Genomic DNA, 17,905 nt, shown 5'->3' on the forward strand with positions numbered 1-17,905 from the left:
TCTTATCCAGTCACTTTCTCAAAATTTTGTATTATTTTTCTCCTGTTGTTGCAGAAGTGAGAGAAAAATTCATTATTCGAAGTTGATATGGGAATACAACGTATAAACGTACTAACATAATGTCATGGACAAATGCCAAGAAGGGCCTCCCCGATGGCGCAGTGGTAGCGTCGTCGCCTTGTAATCAAGGGGTTCCTGGTTCGATACCCGGTGGAGGCACATAGTGGTTCGGATCCCACTTTAAACTGTAGGTCCAGTCCCGATTAGCCTTACTGTGCATGAAGTGGACTTAAAACGCCAACTCAAACAAGCAAACAAATACCAAGGTGAAGGAAACAATACACTTAATATGGTTGTTATTATTTTTCTTATTTTCCAAATAGGACTGGCATGTATCCACTAACTATCTTAAGAACTGATGATTACGAGAGAACTTAATGAAAATATCGCATTATCGTCAACTAAACGCGAACATATATGTATCCCTTCGCTTTTTGCAAAGTGCACACCTCGGCTCAGGCAGTGGCGCAGATTTTATCTGATTTTGGGGTGGCCCAGATGGACAAACTTACACACACGAGCGCGCGCACATATATAGGTATGTGTGTGTGCCACATATCAAATCTCTGGACATGAGCTGTGACCCACGTAACCCTTTCCTCCTAAATTCCGAACTCGTATCAGTATATACGCAGGTGCAATAACAATGATTTAAAAATATGAGTTTTCTTAGAAAATCCGCTTTCCTTAGCAATTTCTTTGTTTGCTATCGCCTGCTTCCTGTGTTATTCTATTCTAATCAGCCTTTCGCATGAGTAACCTCACTAAGAGTATCTAGTAAACGAATAGCTTATCCGCACACACTACAGTTCTCTCTATCCACTTAAAATAACATTCTGAACTCAATTTCCCACCTGGAGTTATTTTAAGTGTATTGTTCCCACAGGCGTAGTTTCGTCCGTCCACTTGAGGAGGGGGCTAACTGAGGTCTAACATTATTCATGCTTTTATCCATTACGAAAATCATCATAGCCATTCTCCTTGGGAAACAGGTGATCTCCAAATCATCTTATCCAAAATAAATCGAATTGCACTTTGATTTGATTTGATTCAATTTTTGTTATTTAGCGTCGCTTTTCTGCCACTTTTGGCTAATCACGGCGATGAGAATGAGTGATGATACGATGAAATTGATAAAGGGGCACTCACAAAGAAGACCCACGACCATGCCCGGAACCACTGGCATCATAGCATGTTTTGAATTTGGAGTCACTTTTATGAAAGGAATAAATACACTATTACAGATTGGAGGAAATTTATTAAAGAAGGCATTCATTAAAATAATGAAGGTATAATTTGAATGCAGTATGTTATAATATTAATTATATGCATGTTAATGGGTAATCCTATGTTCATGGTAATGAACAAATTATAATGCTGCAAGACATTTAAAGCCCTATCTATATACGTAATGTAATAGTACAAATATAAATTTCTATAATTTCTCTAAAACTTTACTTTTTCCTATTTTTACTGCAACTCACCTACTTCTGTTCTATTCTGCATGAACATAATTTGAACTTCTCTCCTTAAGTATTGTTACTGTCACACCCACAAGAGTAACACATGGAATTGTTATTTCTAAGATGTAAAGTTTCATTACGAATTTCCTAATTTTTTGGGAAGTTTCTCTTTCCTTAATTATTTTGTGCATATGTAGCCGTTTTGGGGGGCTAATGTCTTGTATGGTTAGGCCCCCTAGCTCCTACCTAACTACGCCCATTATTGTTTCCCTTCCCTTCCATCAGCGGCTATGATCTCAAGAAACTCTTCCGCTTTCCTCAATTCCTTGGAATTAAGAATCAACTATTATTCGCTTACTGAATGCCAGCATTGAACACAACTTTATCTCTGAGTGCAGTTGAGTAGATGAAGACGAAAATTCTCAGCTCATCGGTATTCAAGCAGGGAAAAAACAATCCAATCCATGTTCTGTGATTTAGTGCTGACTTGACTGTTACTTTCCTCCATTGTTGTTAATGGAATTCCGAATTACAGAAGCTTGCGATGAGCAGTCGGAAAAACTACAAACGACCTCTGCACGCTTCTCGACAGAAGGATCTAATTAGTATGACAGAAGGTGTGAGTTTATTGTCAGCAGTTGAAGAGCAACAAATCGCGCCAAAGGTTTTACGTGAAGAATGACCATGAAATAACTTTATTGCCTTGATCATCATATGCATACGTGAGGACTTATTAACATAGGAAATAATCATAAATTGTTGGAATGTGCATGGCCATTTAGTAGAAAATGTTGTTGACCATACATTGTAAAACTGCAACACGGTTCTCGCAAGTCAAGAACTACGTAACCAGACGCGGGTCTATAGGCGATGGGGGAAATTGCCCCTCCCAAATACCTACACTAGGTTTTTGCATATATTGTATTTGTATCTCAGTATTGTTCGATATAATATCTTCTTTATTTATTTATTTAAGTCTTGGATTATACTGCTTAAAAACAGCATACATGCGTAATACAGCGGTTTATGATATTATATGACATATACACAATAAATATAATATAAGAATAAACAAGAGTAATACATGATAAAATACAGTAAGAAGACCAATTACATTAAAATAAAGGACGGTACACACGTTAAGATATTTCGCATATTTGGAAGTTTCTACTCTCAAAACTGGCAATCGGGTGTAATTTTTAGGGGGGGATAGGGTATTGCATTTACCATTTTGGATTCTCCCGAGTTCTCACTGATTTTATTTAAAAATATTGTTTTTCTCAAAATTTCGGAGGGAATTGTAGGAAAGAGGAGTTTACAGGATTCTTCTTGGAAAACCTGATGGTAAGAGACCTGTAGGAAGACCAAGACGAAGATGGAGGGACAACGTTGAGATGGATTTAAAGGAAATCGGTAGGGATGGAAATGAGTATATAGATTTTGCTCAAGATAGGGACAGATGGAAGGCCTGTGTTGCTCCAGCCATGAACCTTCGGGTTTAACAAGGCTAGAGAGTTAGTTAGTTAGTTAGTTGTAGCCTCATTAGCCAGCCCCCTTCTGTGCGATAGTTGATCGTCATCTTCAAGATTAGCCGAAAGTGGCAGAAAAGCGAAGCAATATATAACAAATAAATCAATCATTTCAAAGGGAGAATAAGCTGTCGCCAAATAGCTACAGAGACCTTTGTGGTATAATTAGTGTATAAATTGGTCTTGAAATTAGGCTATGAAGAAAGAAAATTTGAAAATAAATTCTACCGTTCTACTTGCTCATTAATGAAGTGATTACACTAGAAGCTTCAACATTTATATTTTAATGTAGGAACCCATAAAATAATTTTGCATTAAGGTGAAATATATTCATAATGATACTAAACTAAATATTTTCATGCAGAAGGAGACTAAATATAAAATTCTGGATACGGTGTCACATTATACGTACGCACGTACAATTATCACAGGAAAGTTTCATACCATAGCAACATCTGTCTTAGGAAATTGGTTGGCTATAGTAAAGCAGGTCGGAGCATTGGGCTGATTACACAACTGCTCTCAAACCAAAATTGGCAATATCATCGCACGGACACGATATAATTCGAAACGCAAAGAATTCTGACTAATCGAATGGCGTTCTGGGCACTAAACAAGAGATGAAAATTGAAATCACCAAAGAAAAAGCCGCGACAATCTGTCTAAACACCTTTCAAAACGAAAATGTCTTTCTTATTGAAGATGCGCCCAAAAAACAATCTCTCGAAAGAAAATAAGAAAATAAAGAAAGATGTAATGAAATAAATAATGAATGAAAAAGAGACTGAAAGAAAGAAAGAATGAATAATATAAGGTCAAAAGGAGACAGAGTAAAAAGGACAAAAAGAGAGAGAAAGGGAGAGATAAAGGCAGAGAGAAGGAAAGAAAGGAGAGAGAGATGGATAGAGAGAGAGAGAGAGAGGGAGAGAAACAGAGAGAAAGGGAGGGCGAAAAGGAAAGAAAAGAGAGGGGAGAGAGAGGGAAAAAGAGAAAAAGAGAGAAAAGGGAGGGAGAAGAAGGAAAGAAAAGAGAGAGAGGGATAGAGAGAGACAGAGAGAGAAAGGGAGAGAGAAAAAGGAAAGAAAAGAGAGGGGAAGAGAGGGGGGAAAGAGAGAAAAGGGGAGGCAGAAGAAGAAAAGAAAACTGAGAGAAAGAGAGATAGAAATGGAAAGAGAAGAAGGAAATAAAAAAGAGAGAGAGATAGAGAGCTAAGGTGTGGCGAGTAAATAGTAAATTCCATAGAATATCTCAGTTCTACAAAACACCCAGTAGAAGTAGATTTAGATTTAGATTTATTCTTTCATGTGCGAGCCATAAGCTGTAAGCACTACATATCATTTGGATTTTTTCTACAATACATATCTATATATATTGCACTTAGTTTATCTTATATGCTGTCTCTTAGTTTGCCCCCTATGTACATATTCTTTCCCCTCCCCTAACAGCTCATTAACTCCACTCGTTCATGTTGAAGTCTTTCTTCCTTCTTCCTCGCCTTACTTCTCTTCTCCTTCACTTTCACCAAAAACACTCCCACTTTCTCCCAATTTCCACACTTGTTGCACTCTGTTCCACAACTAATTTGAGTGTTTCTTCTTTTCCCACACCCTCCAGCCACTTGTGCGCTTGTTCCCGGGCATGCAAACAGATGATCCGTCCCGTCATTCCCCTTACATATTATACATTCATATGTACCTCCCTGTCTTTTCAGCGCACTGTGTATCCACCCCCCAGTCTCAGCCATACTAATCCCTCTCTTGCTTCCTTGCTTACTTTATTCATATAATTTGCTTGTCCCCATTCTCGAATGTCCCTTGTCTGGAGGTCTAGTGATATTTTAGTTGCAGTTTCCATCATTATTTCTTGCCGACCTATATCTTCTAGTCGCAGTTTAACGAGTTCAAGTGTGCTTTGGTATACGTGCTATTCTTCCCATACCCATCCCAACCGATTTCGAATAGTTTACCTTTAACTTCTTTTGCCCACGAACCCATTTCGCCTCCCCTTACTTGCTGTATGAGAGCCTTCCCTTTGATAGTGTCTCCACCTGCTATTATAAGAGTTGCCCAATATTTAACCCTTCTCCACGTTAGTCTGGTGTTCTCCCTCGCTAGGGCGAGCTGTTTGCGGTGCCTATTGCGACATGCAGGGCTTTTTTGAAGTAGCTGCACTGTATTTGGTTAATTATGTTTTCCCCCTTTGCCCCCAGATTATTAATTGGGCTCGATATAGTTTATCGACGAAGCTCATTTCATAGTTTTGCAGTTTTCTCGTTATTCCCATTATTGTGTCCGTTACAGCTCGCGCCTTCCCCCTCACTGTTTGTACAATAAGTGTTTCGCCCATGTTCCTGTCATAGTGATTGTTAGACCCAAGTAATTTATCCGTTTAACCTTTTCCAGTTCTAAATTTCCACTTCTCTCCCTTCCCGTACACATACCCATTTTTAAACACAACAATTTTCGTTTTGGCCTCCTTTACTTCTAACTTAGAGTCACGGCTGAACCTTTCCAACCTACCGAGCGATCTTTGTAGCCCTGCGTTTGTGTCCGAGATAAGAACAACGTCGTCCGCGAACAGGAAAGCCGGAACCTTGGCCGTCCCGACCTTTGGGTGTCGGCGTCTTCCCCGGTGAATATTTCTATCGGCCAGCTATAGGTCTTTTCCACTCTTACGGCGGCCGGTCCTAGTTCTGGCAAGGGAAGTGGGGAGCGGGGATTACGCAGCAGACCAATCAGACAACAGCGGTGGCGCCGAGAGTCACGACGTCGAGGGGAGGAACTACTACGTGAACCTCGTTCTACTGGCTGCTGCGTTTCTTATCGCGCTTAATTGGTCGCTTCCCCGCTCCCCCTGCCAGTATTAGGATCGTCCGCCGTAACAGTAGAAAATTCCTTTAGTGAAGCATGGCTATCGTCACTCCATCATCAAATGCCACTTCGGAGCCTACTTAAATCTTCTGAAGCATCGTGCGACAAGGAAGCTTCACGAATACCCCTGAGGCGTCTCGTAAAGCATTAGATAAGCTCTGACGTATTACCGTCAGTGTTTTTAGCATGTAATTGTTACATATGTTAATACCCACGAAATACGTGAATGATCTCCGACAACACAGTTCATCCAGCACATCGAACCTTGCGTATTATCGAATCCCGAACAATTACATAAACAAGCATTTGTTTATCTAACGCCTTCCTACCATATATGGAAGTACACTTTACAAAGTACATTGCTGGTAGTTTTGGTAAGTCAACGACATTTATGGAGATCTCACGATAGACATTATGCCCTTGGTAATAATATTTTCTTCGCGTATGTGTGCAAGAATATATTGAAATGAGTTAATTATAATTTTCCAAATTTCGCTCAGAATTTATAGTCTTTGCGGTTACATATGTATTCATTAGTAATGAATATTTATAATGCCTATTTATAATCTTCCGAAAGTCACTTCAATGTGGGAAAATATCAGTGTTTGGAAGTAACTACGGCAGGTACAAGTAACTCAGTTACAAATAATAGTTACTTTCTAATAAGAAATGTAACTTTAACTAGTTACTTTTAAAATCAAGTAACTGTAACAGGGTTACATTTTTCCAATGAAAGTAACGTTTTCAACAGTTACTTTACGACACTTAAACTGTTATTGTGTCGTAAATTATTGGCGATTTTGTTATTGTTTTCTCTTTGTCATTCATTTGCCACACTTTTCTGTCAGACAGTTGCAAGCTGTATTTGGCAAAAAACAGTAGCAGCTATGTTAAGTGGTATAAAATCACTACCTCATACTGTTTCCATACAGTTAGTACAATTCCTCTCCCCTCAATGGAAATTTCTTAGATACAATACTCATAATATAATTATAGAAGACTTATGTTATGTGCGAGAAACATAAATAAAACGAATATAAGTCTTCATATATTATTTTACTGCAATTAGTGGTTATTGATTGTGTGTACTTTCTTTGCAAGAAAATTTTCAGCAGAAAGTAACTGTAAAAATAACTCAATTCCTTTTTAAAATGTGTAACTGTAACTCTGTTACTTTTTGGAGCAAGTAACTTTAACGTTAACTAAATTACTTTTAAAAAGTAACTTTCCGAACTGGAAAATATAATGTGAACAGCACTGAAGTAAAAAAAAATGGCATCACTATTCATTGCACCCATTATAATTACTAATCCCTTCTTATTGTTTCCAGCATTTCCTACAGCAAGCTGCTAAAATCTTCATTACATTCGCCTCCAGTTTGGAAGTAGTATAAGCAAGCATGGATCGGAAACAGGAATCCATGGATCGGAAACAGGAATCCAACTCAAAAGTCTTCATGCGTGATGTAGGGAGGAGGGAAAGGAGAATTAACAACATGGCGGCGATCTTCAGGTCCTCCATCTTGGAGTTAACTTCATGTTCTTAAATGGAAAGGTTGTCTTGTGAGATGATAATGTTTCACGGAAATTCTAGCTTATATTGAAATGACTCCCTCTTACCCACAAGGTCCGCCGATAAAGAAACCGAACTGTCAAAAAAAAAAAAAAAGAACCAAACCAAATAAAAAGGTACCTTATTGTGGCAACACTGCAAATAGCTATATCTAAACTTCCCGTCAGTGCATGTTTCAACCTGTTACAGGCAGTCGGTATCGGGGCAAGCGTGCGTCAGATGCAGGTCGTGTGCTGGCGGCGTACAAAATACGCGCACCAAGATGGAACAACGTTACAGTTACAGTTGGATAAATCGTTTACCGAAACGTTACAGATGATACGGGCAGTGTATGGTGATGCAGCATTATCAAGAACCCAGGTGTATGACTTGTACAATCGTTTCAAAGATGGACGTGAAAGTGTCGAGGGCGAACCAAGATCAGGACGCCCTTCAACGTCAAGGAATGACGACAATGTGGGGAACGTTCCCAAGGACTGATCCACCATGAATTTGTCACTGAAAACAAAAAAATCGTTCAATGGTATTACAAGGAAGTACTTGGTCGACTCAGAAACAGGATGAAGCTTGTTAGGAAGGACCTTTGTGATTCTGGCCAATGGTTTCTGTTACACGATAATGCTCGGCCTCATACCGCATTGTATGTACAACAATACCTTGATAAGCATTCAGCGACAGTGATCAATCATCCTCCATATTCTCCGGACTTGTCGCCTGCTGATTTTTTCCTTTTTCCCAAGCTTAACATGGCTATGAAAGGCCGAAGGTTTAACGACGTCGCGGACATTAAATTAAATGTTACGCGTATTTTGCAAACACTTACTGTCAATGACTATCAACAGTGTTTCCAACGCTGGTCAAAGTGTATTGCCTCCTCTGGTGATTTTGAAGATGATAAAGTCATTTGAAGGTAATTACTTGTTTTCTTTCCTAAAAAAAAGTTCGGTTTTTTTATGGGCGCACCTTGTATATATAGTATGAGAATTTTTATTCGTATTTCCCAATCTGTATTTGTTTTAAACGGGTGTTTCCTCACTTATGGATCACTCTGTATGTTGTACGAATGCATCTTCATTTCCATGTAATGTCGCTGACCAACGGTGACGACAGCAACAATGAATAATGTTAATCGACGACGTCATGGAGGAACAATCAAGCAGTTCAATGATTGGAAAGCGTAATCTTTAGACTTCGAAATCTCACATTCTAGTTTCCAATAAACACAACGAAGATCTTGTCCTCGGGAAGCGACGTCCCAATTTATTTCTGAAGGGCTTTGCATGTCCAGATATTAGAATAATTAATTAAATCAAGAAGACTTAGGTGGGCAGGCCATGTGGCACCAATGGGAGAGGAAAGAGGGGTTTACAGGATTCTTGTTGGGAAACCTGATGGTAGCAGGACGGCCAAGACGAAGGTGGAGAGATAACGTTAGGATGGACCTAAAGGAAATTGGTAACAATGGTAAAAAATGAATTGATCTTGCCCAGGATAGGCAGGCGAGGAAGGCTTGTGTTGCTGCAGCCATAAACCTTCGAGTTTAAGAAGGCTTTTACCACCATCTAAACGTCATTCATAGAATTTTTAAAAACAGTTTTTAATACAGAACATATTGTTACGCAGTTTTTCTGTGTTCTCGTGTTTATTCGCCCCTTTACGTTTAAATACATTTATTTTGAAGGAATATATTTTATATTCTAGGCTAACTACGCTATCTGCGAAGCCTGAAGTCTAGGGAATAAAATACAAGAGAAAAATCGATCAGAAATTGTAAGTAAAGTTTTTCATATTAGTGAGATGATGATGGTGATTCTGAAATCGGCTACCTGATTTCTTATGAGTTGGTAACCTGATTTCCTATGAGTTGGCAACCTGATTTCCTATGAGTTGGCGACCTGATTTCCTATGAGTTGGCATCCTGATTTCCTATGAATTGGCAACCTGATTTCCTATGAGTTGGCAACCTGATTTCCTATGAGTTGGCAACCTGATTTCCTATGAGTTGGCAACCTGATTTCTTATGGGTTAGCAACCTGATTTATTTGGAGTTGGTAAACTTATTTCTATTCATAGAATAGGACCAGGTGAGGGCCTCCTCCATGGCGCAGTGGTAGCGTCATTGCCTTGTAAGCAAGGGGTCCCGGGTTCGATACCCGGTGGAGGCACAAGTGGTTCGGATCCCACTTTAAACTGTAGGTCCAGTCCCGATTAGCCTTACTGTGCATAAAGTGGACTTAAAACAGCAACTCAAACCAAGGACCAGGTGACACAGTGAGATAGATAGCCAAGATATTGGACTCAGTATACAACACTTCTTGGAAGTTAAGTCACATATTACAAAAATGTTCTTTCATCAGGTAAAGAGGAAGTTAGTAACATTACGCATCTGTAATTTTTTTTTTCCAGTTTTGTTCCTACAAGTAAAAGCCACTTGGTCCTTGAATAGTTCACGGAATAAAAAGGTCAAACAAATTTCCATCCATGCTGAAGGGGATGGATATAACCACCATAATTTGGGCACCTTTTCAAGTTCAAGGTTATTGATTATGAATAGGACTGCATTTTTTAGCTGACAAGGTCGTTCCGCTAGGTATTAATTTTGTAAACACGAAATGTTGGCGTTAACAATGTTGCTCTGGCATTCCTTGGGCAGTTTGCCAACAGACATTTTGTAGCGCAACCTGTCTAATGTTATAGAATAACAATTTTCACTATTATGTATGCTTCAATATAAGAAATTTTAATTTGACTTCTTGTTTGAAAAATATTTAAGGTAATTTGAGGCACAGCTTTTCCAAGAGATACATTTCTATCTCTTTGTTACGTTAAATCAGTGCAATTTCTAATGGTTTCATTTAAATGATTTACTAAATAAACTTCTATTACAGAGGCGCAACCACGAATTTTCGTCTTGGGGGGGCAAGTACCAGGATAAATGTACCAATAATTATTATTATAACAATAATGGCATTATTATTATTATTATTATTATTATTATTATTATTATTATTATTATTACTAGTGATAGTATTAAAGATTTGAAATATTTTTTCAACACTGTCAATTTCACATTAGCTAATAATGGAAAACAGGCAAACAAACTGTATTTCTGAATGGCAGAAAATGAATGATAAATGCATTCCGAAGGTAATTCATTTTGTACATATAGCATGTATAACTTTCAATTACAACATATGTTTCACACATATGCAATATGGAGCAACACATATAATAAAACAAACATGCTAACACTAAGTTGCGCAGGTATTCAAACTTTATTCAATACATATATACAGGACATATTATTTAAAGACATTACATTTCAGAAAATGTTTAGATCTAATTTTTGCAATTGAAAACAATATTAATTTAATTGTGCTCAAAAAATATATATATTTTCACTGGATGCCATGGAATTCTCTCTTTTACAATGTTCTTTCATTTAGATCGCTCGGCATCCATGGTCCCCGCCGCCCCATAGCGACGGCTCTGAACTTGACGAGACCGAGGAAAGGTATTGCGAGCGAAGCGAGCAAGAAAATGTTAAGAAATATATTTTTATGTGCAAAAAATTTGAAATCGAAGAGGGCAATTGCTCCTCTGTGCCCCCGTGCAGGTGCCCTTGGCCCCCGCTATTTGCCCTAATAGGGCGCAAATAATATCATGGGGTGCCACAACCTTTTTTTCATTTAGATCATTCGGCGCACATGGCCGACTCCCGCTGACCCCCAGCTACGGCTCTGAACTTGACGAGACTGAGAAAAGAAGGTATTGCAAGCGAAGCGAGCAAGAGAATTTTACGAAATGTATTTTTATTTGCATATAGGGGTAATTGCTCCTCTGTGCCCCCCTGCAGGTGCCCTTGGCATCAATGTTTGCTCCCCTATAATTGACTTCCGTCGTTGGTTGCCCCTCCTGTCCCCCTGTGGTTGCGCCACTGTTCTATTAATACCTGATATAACTGATAATGTAGTTAATTGTTAATTCGCTTGCTGCTACTGTTAAAATACTTGGAGCAGAAACTTGTGCCGTGTCCAGTGTAAGCTTCAAATGAAGGTTAACAAAGCTGTGAAAATTCGGGTGTCGGAGTATTTGTCACTAAAAAAATTGCCACCTCGTTTTCTCTCAAAACAAACTATCAAAATGTTTTTGAATTTTCGTTCCTTAGTTTATTTAGTCTAATCGCGACTGTGAGAATGGATGATTACATGAAACTGGTAAAGGCGCACACACACGCAAACATCCATTAGGTGTCTGACATTTGTATTCGGGAGGTTCCTGATTTGTGCCTATCAATTGGGATGCGGTTTTTTCGTAGTTTCACACGAATGCTGAATATTGTAACTAAACGCACGGTCGTGAAATTAGGCGGGTGGCAGAAGTTCGCGCTGTTGCCACGTCGGAGCACAACCCTGTGTGTTCGGAGGTTAAAGAGAATGGAAGATCTCGTCGTAGAGTTGGTTTTTGTAATCTATGTGATACAAACTGACAGTATTTGCTCCAATGGTCAGGGATAAACAAAAGTGCCCCGGAGAGAGGTCTGTGTGACGCTCGAACTAGGCAACGCAGTCTGGTTGACGTTGCCACACAGTGCGAAGTAACCAGCGACTTTTGTCCCGCTCTCGCTTTGCTTTATCCATATGTGGCAACAGCGCAATTCTGCCCAGCCGCCTATTTTCATGGACGTGTGTTTAGTCCAAGCAATAAGATGCTACTCTGGTATAAGAAACAATTCAATACTATCGACTGACATGACAAATATACTATAATTTAAAACGTTTCCGGATATAGACAGCCCTGTAGTGGCCCTTTTAGAGCTTTGTTGGCAACTCTTTTGTCCCTTTTAGGTTGCAGGCTCACTGAAGGCACCATAAATACCACGTCACGTAGGATTCGAACACACAACGTTTGGTCTGAAAGAGCGCAAAGAGGGTCGTCGAAGGTGGCTGCAGAGGAACAATGGCGGTGAAAATAATTCTTTTGAAAGCACTTGCCTCACCGTGCTGGTGAAATGTTGCATGTTTGGTTCCTGGTTTCCACAAAACCTTCTCGTAAACACTGAATGGTGTATCGTCCTTTGCCTGTGTCGATTTTGCAATGCTGCACAGTCCTTCGCTGCCCAAAGACGAACGAAAAGGTCAAAACATTTCATGATTTTCGCGCTTTCTTCTGCGGTGCTTCCTCCTCCGCGAAGGGCTCTTACGCAACAACAGAAAAACAATCGTCGTTCAAATTTAGAAAAGGCTTTCCGGCAGCGCCCTCTCGCCCCGACTACGTGTTTTGGTCCATCTGTGAGTACAGGAAACCAACGCGTCGGCAGCGCACAACTTTCTCTCGAGACAAGAAAACAACATATTCGGTGGCAGCGAGCGTCGCTAGTGCGGAAGAGGGCATGTATGACACTACGATCGAGTACTCACTGCCTCCTAGCTTCTTATCAATCCACATCAGAGGGTCCCTAATGAAATGGGCATTCACCAGACATCTGGACACCAAGGGCGCCCGAAGGGATTTTTTCTCAGGAGGGGGTGGGCAAAGCCCTTCAGTCATAAAAGTATTGTTATTATTATCATCATCATTATTGTTGTTGTTATTATTATTATTACAGTAAAACCTCGTTAACTTGAACCCCGATAAGCCGGACTTCGCTTAATCTGGACACGCAGAAGGTGAAAAAAAGCAGAATGCAAGGTTTTAAATGTGGCTAGAAGTCAACAAGAGAACTTCCCAAACAAAAGGCAGTCAACCAGTGATGAAATTCTATTTCCCGCAGACTTTGTACTGTATTGTATAGTATATTTAGGCCTATGCTCTTTAAATACATCATAATAAACGTGTTTTGTTGCTATAAACGGAGTTTTAATGCACTTTCTACTGTTCTTTTAGGTTATTTCAGTTAATCTGGACTTACGTTAAACCGGTCAACTTATCCCCCTCCCCCACATTAGTCCGGATTAACGAGGTTTTACTGTATTATTATTAAACGCTTTCTATGTAGTATAGCTCTACAGGGTGTTTCCGGGCTGATGATACAAACTTTCAGGGATGATGGAGAAGGGCACATGTATCAATTTGAGTTAAGGAACCTTGTCCGGAAACGACTTAGTCGAAAGTTATAGGCGAAAATCTGTGTATGAAGATGTAATACTTTTATTACCTGCATAAGTTACACAAGCTGCTACATTCACAACAGTTGTTCAAAGTGGCGTCCCCTGGCTTCCCTGCAGGCATGACATCGTCGCACAAAGTTCTTGCGTACCCGTTGGAACAACTCTGGAGTGGTTCGAACAATGTCACAGGATGCGAGACTGCAGAGGATCTCCTCACAAGAATTCTCGCTGCCTGGGTACGCCAAAACTTTGTGCAACGATGTCATGCCTAAAGCGAAACCGGGGGACGCTACTTTGAACAACTGTTATGAATGTAGCAGCTTGTTAAACTTGTGCAGGTAATAAAAGTATTACATCTTCATACACCGATTTTCACCTATAACTTTCGACTAAGTCGTTTCCGGACAAGGTTCCTTAACTCAAATTGATACATGTGCCCTTCTCCATCATCCCTGAAAGTTTGTATCATCAGCCCGGAAACACCCTGTATATGGTGCAGAAACATGGACACTGAGAACAAGTGATAAGAGCGACTGGAATCTCTGGAGACGAATGGAGCGGGTGAAATGTACAGAAGTGCTGGAAAGACTTGGGCAAAAGAGATCAAACGCTGGACATAATCATGAAGAGAAAAATAAATTGGATGGGCCACTGGATGAGAAGAAACTGTATCCTAAGGGATGCTGTTGAAGGGATGGTCAATGGAAAGAAAATCCCGGGAAGAAGAAGATTCCAAATGATTGACGACATCAAAATAGATGGATCCTACGCTGCTACAAAGTGAAGACCTGAAGATCGAACAGCATGGAGGTTGCAAGGAAAGACCTGTCTCTGGGCAGAAAACGATGAATGAATGAATTTATTATTATTATTACTTTACAAATCATAAAATTCAAATTGAATGAGGAGCGGTATCGGTGGGAATCGGTAAAAGTATCGGCATCGGTTCAAAGTGGTATCATAGTCTCAGCCATAGTAGGAACCTCTTCATTTTATGCAGCACCACGCTCCAGTTGCCTTTAACACTGCGGACGTTCAAAGCAATTTGAAGCGCAGGCAGAAATAGGTTTTAATTCCGAGTATCCATTCCGAAAGCTCCGCTCATAATGGGTGGGTAACTATCGTTTAATTTTCTTTAAATCAGTTTACCAGTGTGGCTCTTTGTTCTGCCGAACCGTGTCTTCCCGGTCGTTCATAACTGTATGTCGTGCTTAAGCCGCAGAGAGCTGTTTGAAAGGAACAGCTACACTATTGCGCACGTTTACCTGTGTACGTTGTGGGTGTTGCACTGCAGAAACTTACAGATAGCAACACTGAGATCTTTCAGCTTCATCTCCACGAAACCTCCAGACATGACGTCGAAAACTTTTCATTTTCAATTTTTTTCACGTACCATATTTTCGAGAAACATTTCTGTCTGAAATTCTTACCACTTTCCACTTTAATTAACGGCGGTAGTAAGTTGATTTGAAAATTTGTTTAGCATTTACGATTTGTGGTCGGAAATAGTGGTGTGAATTTGAGCACAAATTTTTCACTATTCACTAAATGGATGCACAAACATTTCTGTTTGCCTTTCTCCTTTTGCATTCCTCGTCACACGAGAGAGCGAGAAAGCCTCCGGTGTCTCGTTTCAGGGCATTCGAAGCTAAGCGGGCATTCTATTCTCAGCAACTTGTTCTCAAAACTGAAACCAAAGACACGAATAGGCAGAGGACAATCTCTGGTCCAGCACGAAAGCAATTTCATTCCCTAAAAACACATAGAATGAAGATAAAAATTAATTATAATGCTGATGAACCATTTTCCCACTGTTAAACCAAGGCATGGCATGAATTTTATATTGAATTTAGCCTCGTCTAGTTCTCTGCACTTTTTGACACTAGGTGTAGTGCAGGTGTATCCTGGTGTCAGGCTGGTGCAAGGAAATTACGTTCAACCAAGTAGACGAAAAGAGGTGTTCAAGTTCAGAAGATTCAACAAAGGCCTGTCTGCTGCTTTAAACGTTCGTTTGATTAGTTAGTGGTGCAAATGCTGCACACACCAAATCAACGAAGTAGACGAGTTGTATTGCACCGTGTAACTATTTAGACTCTTTAGTGCAGAGCGAGTCAAAAAGTACAGAGAACTAGATGGGGCTATTGTGAAACAGATTGTACCTTTTTCTGCGTATTATTTATTATCAATGTAAACATTTATTATAAATGGAAATATGTAAAGAGTGTACACATTTTAAGCCCTGTATTAGTTTGATTTCCATAACCTGAAAATTACATAGTGTCTGGAGACCTCATTTTAGAATAACAACACACACACACACAATCGTTTCTTAATCACTAAATCCCTGAACCACACCAGCTGTTGGAATCGTGTCTAAGTGATCGCAAAGTGAGAATTACCTTTCTACTTAGAAAGTCCTCACTGAATCAGCACTTTTGGTTGATTGATGTCTAACAACGTCGGTGTTCCCTCGCCGGGATTTGGCGGAACAATGACTGGTTGTCATCTTCAACCGCAGCTTACGCGAGTCAAATCATCAATCTGTTTTCTTCGCGTCTGCAAAAAGTGTTTCCATTCATCGTATTTGTCTTTCCATCACAATCCCTTAATCCTGTGGGTGGAAAATAGGCTTAATTTTTTTGGATTGACTGATTCAATTTGTTTATTTACTTCGCTTTTCTTCCACTTTAGGCTAATCGGAAAGATGAGGATGAGTGATGATATGATGAAAAGGCACTCAAAAAGAACCGTGCACAGGCCGGGATTTGAACCCGGGATCCCTGGATTTCTAAAAAGATAAACCATGTTCAAAATAGAGTTAATTTCTGGTATAGAGAGCTCAGACATCGGCCATGCTTTCCCCTGGATGCAAAAAAATGAATTCTTCGATCCCAATGTCCTTATGGCACGAATGTGGCTCGAGACGTCTGTATCGTTCTTCTCTGTCATTACGATTTTATAAATATCCTTTATATGTTAATATAGACCCATTTGGATAAGAAAACTTCAGTTTGTAATATAATTATTTGTCCACGAGTTTGAGATATTATCTCTCACCAGGCTTATACTGTAGGCCCATTTTAAGAAATATAGCGCAGTACGTGCCGAAGCTGCCCCATACGATTCTAGATAGCCCTTTTTTCTCCTACTATTGTAGTTGTGTAGCTTCTGTTTTGCTCCCTTTAGTTATTTTTTTTAAACGTAGTGTTATTATACACTTGAATAATTAATAATTCAGTTTATTATTATTAAATCCCTTTTAATTGTATTATTATAATTCAACCTCTTAATGCTAAGACATTTAAAACCTTAGGATTTACTTCCTTCTTCCATTCCCTACTCTAAAACTTTAACGTTGTAAAAATAGGTTCACACGATTTTTTCGATTGTCACGATTGTATTTTTCCATTTTCACACAACATAGGCCTCTAAAAAGAAAATATAGAGCATTAAGTGAAATGATCACTCATTAACGAACGTCAACAGCACCGTGCGAATTAACGGGGGGATGACGGGGATTACCTCTCCCCCTCACACACACAAAATTATCTACGGCAAAGAATAATAATTTAAATCTCTACCAGGGATGTTTTTATCCCCCTCAAAGAAAATAAAATTCAAATCATATATTACACCATTTCTTAACTATTGAAAAGCCATTCGTGTCCATTAATGGTCCAGTTATCAAAGATTTCATTAAATTTGAACTTGTAAATAGAAATTTAGTCACATTTTTGGTGTTATTGGTTCGATAGCTCTATTTATGTATCAGTTTGGGTTTTCTTAGAATGTAAATATAGTGTTTGTAAATTACATTTACATGTTATCATAAAATTTAATGATGTAAGTTAGAAGCAATGTCCTAACATACTTAGACCCGAAAAGCAATACTTTAGTTGGTAGTTTGGTATTATACGGACAACCTCATTTCTAACCTAACCTAACCTAACCGTAAATTATACAATTAGACTGGTTAGGTTAGGTGAGGTTAGAAATGAGGTAGTCCGTATAATACCAAAGTACCGTTTAATTTACTGACTGGTAACATATAGAAATTTGCATGTACATAAAAACTCACCTCTCGAAATGAATTCACAATACACCACCGAGTGCCCTCTCCAAAAATCAAAAAGCTTAATTCGCACAGTGGTCTACAGGAGTGCCAGTATACTCATGTAGAAAATGTACTTATACCAACATAGGCTTCGATGCAATATGTCATCACCTTATAATAAGCAAGCGATTTCAAGTTTGTTTTTCAACTTTCAAGGAGACAAGCTATATACAATAAACATGGCATG

The 17,905-nt window shown here is 39.2% G+C and overlaps 1 protein-coding gene and 1 non-coding gene across 2 annotated transcripts in view; one reads left to right on the top strand and one right to left on the bottom strand.

The window, feature by feature from the left end:
- The window catches only part of LOC145981837 (sphingomyelin phosphodiesterase-like), a 193,926-nt gene that overhangs the window by 167,464 nt on the left and 8,557 nt on the right, over nucleotides 1-17,905 (bottom strand). The gene's annotated exons all lie outside the window — the stretch shown is intronic.
- Nucleotides 9,585-9,659, top strand: TRNAT-UGU (transfer RNA threonine (anticodon UGU)). The gene has a single exon. It is a non-coding gene; the product is annotated as a tRNA-Thr (tRNA).

The sequence above is a fragment of the Lepisma saccharinum genome, chromosome 30 (assembly GCF_977018435.1).
Source record: "Lepisma saccharinum chromosome 30, izLepSacc3.1, whole genome shotgun sequence".
NCBI lineage: Eukaryota > Metazoa > Arthropoda > Insecta > Zygentoma > Lepismatidae > Lepisma > Lepisma saccharinum.